This window comes from Sarcophilus harrisii, chromosome 2, assembly GCF_902635505.1.
Source record: "Sarcophilus harrisii chromosome 2, mSarHar1.11, whole genome shotgun sequence".
Classification (NCBI taxonomy): Eukaryota; Metazoa; Chordata; class Mammalia; order Dasyuromorphia; family Dasyuridae; genus Sarcophilus; species Sarcophilus harrisii.
In genome coordinates this window covers 598270600-598274765 of record NC_045427.1, presented here as the reverse complement: position 1 = coordinate 598274765, position 4166 = coordinate 598270600, and positions in this window count along the sequence as shown.

Here is a 4166-nt window from a genome sequence, read left to right as displayed (position 1 = left end):
TTACTGGCCAGGCAGAGCTTCCCGCCTCGTGCCTCCCTCCCTCTCATCCCCACCGCGCACGCGCAGCCTGCGGGACAGGCCCACGGCGCGGGCCCCGCTCCCACGGAGCTCTCGTGCCTGCTGCGAACCTGCGCTTCCCTCGGCAACGAGGCGTAAATGACAACCGGCTTCCTATCTTTATGTGGGGCAATTGCAGGTGGCGCAACGTTTTCCACGCTGCGACCCCGTGCTTTAGGGTAGTGCAAGTATTGCCCCCACTCAAGAGACGAGGAAGAGGATGGAATTGTGCCAGGCTCGAATCCGAGTCCCCCACCGGATCCTGAGCTCACCGCTTTGTACCCAGCGGTGTCTGGGAGGTGCTCACGGGACAAGGTGTGGCGGCGCGAGCACCTCTCCCGGGATCGGGGGTGCTCCCGTGGGTCTGGGGCCTCATCCACGCGAGCAGAACCCGGCCCCTCCCTGCCTTCCCCTGCCTGACCCCATGCATCCTTGCAAAGGATCCATTCCGTGTTCTGACGCTCGCTTCTTTTTTTATTTTACTTTTTGTGGGCTTATTTGGAGTCCTTATTTGGGCTAACCATCTCTTCTCCCTGGGCCCACCTCCTTTTCCGAATGACACTTTTCCTCGATGGCTTAAATACAGAGCATCATTGAAAATATGCTGCAGCTTCCCATCATGCTGCCTTCAACTTTATTTCCTCTTGAGATCAATGTATTTCAAAAATTTACAGTCATACAATACTGCCAAGATGGATGCGTTTGCCGAGATATATATATGTGTGTGTGTGTATGTGTATATATGAATCCATGTAGTTTTTCCTTTACGGTGTTTTCAGTGAAGAATCATGTTATATTTTGGGTCTTGGTGAAGGCAGCACACTGTCACCTCCACACAAGAACATCTGAAGTACCTCAGCATGTATAGAGAATCCGGTTTCCATTTGTCCTGATTTAATACATGCTGATCACCTGGGGGATGAGGATGGTGGATGTATGTATGTATATTTGTGTACCTATCTTATACCTCACATGGCAATAATTTGTTGTTGAAAAGAGTTATCTCTATGGTTACATTTACCAAGGACTTTTATTTTATCTTTAAATATATATGAGATATTTCTTGTTAATATCTTCAAGCATGTTTTATTCTATCAAATCAAACATTTCATGTAACTGAAAAAACATTGAGTGGGATCTGAAACTGCCTTTATCTTTTAATAAGTTATGTAACAATAGAAATTTGGTTTGCTAAAGAAACTACACTGTATACTTTTGAACTTCCAATCCCACTACAAGTCATGTATCCCAAGGAAGTCAAAAGACAGAAACAAAATATTCAGAGTTACAAATATTTAGTAACAAAGAACTGGAAACAAAGTGGCCACTGATTGGGCAATGTCTGAACAAGCTGCAAGTTGCAATACTGCAATGTATTGAAACATTTTTACATAGTAAGAAATAACAAATATAAGGAATTCAGAAAAACAGTAAGATTTATATCAAATAGTAAGAGCAGAATAAAAAGAACTAGGACTGTATACATGATGACCTAGAACAATATAAATGAAAAGATTAGAAACTTAAATGATGAAGACTGAGCAACTGAAACAACTCTAAAAAACAGATAATGAAACATCTTCATATTTCCCTTTTCTCAACAGTTGGGTGGGGCAGAGAGTGAATTTGCAAAAGCAAAATGTTGCATAAATCAACACTATATCAGTTGCTTTGCTTTGTTACAAATGTTCAAAACTGGAATGGGAGTGGGATGGGGAGAAATAATGATATTAAAAACCACAGTTTTAAAGGAACAAAATTTTAGATTACATTTTTAAATTATATCTGCTATACAGACTGGGAAAATCTGTTCCTTTCTGTTATTTTCATCAAGATTATAGATCACATTCATGTATCTTTTATAGAGATAATAACTAGCATTTATATAGCATTTAAAGATTTGTAAAGAACTTTGCAAATATTGTATTCTTACTACAACTTTGATATATAGGTAGTATTATTTTCCTCTCTTCGTATAAGCAAAGAGAGATAAATAGCAGTTAAGAGATTTATTCAGTCACATAGTTCTAAGTGAGATTTGATTTAAATTTGATTTAAATTCAAGGTTTTTTTTTTTTTATGCCAATCCCAAGCCATCTCGGCATATTAACCAGAATAATACTCTTAGATAATAGAAACCATGAATTGTTTATTCCATTTTATGTCCATTTGCTTTCATCCTGGCAATTTTATCTGTGATTGTTGGGTGTGGAGGGACATATAAATTGAGTTTCATGCCAAATTTTCTACAGACTACTTTTTGTTTCCACTAATTTTCATTTTTATATAGGGATATTGCTTATAATCTGCCATTCTTCTCCATGTTAATTTACAAATGGTTTGACATTCTAAAACAGTGTTGCTCTTAACTACAGTGTTTGTTGGTTTATATGCTGCCCTCATTGGGATAAAAGGTTAAATATTTTTGCTTTTTCACATTTCCTATTTTTCAACATTATTGAATAATTTGGAATAGGTCAGAAGAATAAGACTATTTCAATTATTCATAGTGTTTTATCTTTAGTGTTTGTCTACTTTGATATTATTTTGACCTTTGTTCTAATTAGTATATAGCCTGACTATATACAGATGATTCTGAAATTCCTTTCACATCAATAAAAAACTATTTCCTGTTAAAATATAATTAAAAAAAAAATTTTTTTTTGCAGTATTGTTGGTATTCCTATCTTTAACATCTCTTCTGGAAGAAAGTATTCTTGAAATTCAGGTATAAGTCTTCTGAATTATCTACCATCTTTGGCCCCTTTTGTTTCTCAAATCTGAGCCATATTTTCCAATAAAATTTTCTTCATCCTTGCCTAGGTCTCCCTTCACATTGAGGTAGATATCACATAGTATGTATATTGGGGTTATATCAGATTATTAGAAGATCTAGCAGAGAATGCTTTCATAATTTCTTCCTTCTTTCAGTACCTGATTGATCCCTGGGCCATATATATGTGTGTGTGTTGTGTGTGTGTGTGTGTGTGTGTGTGTGTGTGTGCGCAGACACTTTTACTCCAGGCCAACAATAAATGTTGACTGACTGAAAGCTGCCCCCTATCTCAGTTATAGAATCTCAACTCTATCATTATGCCTAACCAGTCTCTGGGCTATTTTACCTAAGGGAAGAAGGGTTATAATTCTCGGTTCTCTACCTATTCATTTTATTTAAATTTTCTAGTCCTTGATTTCTTTCCTCCCCCCAAAAAAGTTACATTGATGTTATTTGTCCTTTTTCTTAAAAAAGACCAAAATAATAATCATCATCTTGGGGTCAATGTACAGTGTATCATGCTGTAACTGATCAGTTACATTGATGCCCTTTGCTTTAAGGACAGTCATTTCCCTTTTATCTCCACCTTCATGCTGGCCCTTTCATTGAACCTTTGCTCTAACTCAAGAAAAAGCTTCTAAACAAAATTCATAAACAAGAACAAATCTTACTTCTCTGTTGAAAGAAGTTAGTGATATCTGAAGCTCTCAAACTGTGAATTTAGTTATTACAATTAAGCAGAATTGATTGCCTTTTATTGTTTTCATTTACATTATCATAATGTTTGTGGCATAGCATTTGTTGTCCCCCTGGTTCTTCTAGCTTCATACTCTCAGATCATACAAGCCACATATTTCTTTAAATTTTTCATATTCCTCATTACTTATGATACAACTATATTTCATTACATTGAGATCATCAATAATTAACCAACAAACAAAAATAAAACATCTACTATATTCCAGCCATTGTACTAGGTTCTGGAGATACAAAAACAAAAATATAATAGTCTCTGCCTAAAAGTGGTTATGTATTTTGTACATAAGCCTCTAATTTTTCTAAGTGTGTAGAGTTTATAGCAGAGATCTAGAATGAAAAGGGGACTTAGAAGTCTAGTTCAATACAAATGTATATGCCAGAGAAACTGAGAAAGACAGATTAGAGACCAATTCAATAGTTTATTAAATGGAGAGAAATACTGGGACCAATGATCCCAGAGCTGCACGAGACTATCCTCTCAAAGAGTCCAGCCCTGAAGTACTCAGAGGGCAAGCCTGGAGAGGATGACCATACAATAATTCATAAGGTGAAAGCCCTCTATCTCTATGTGGCT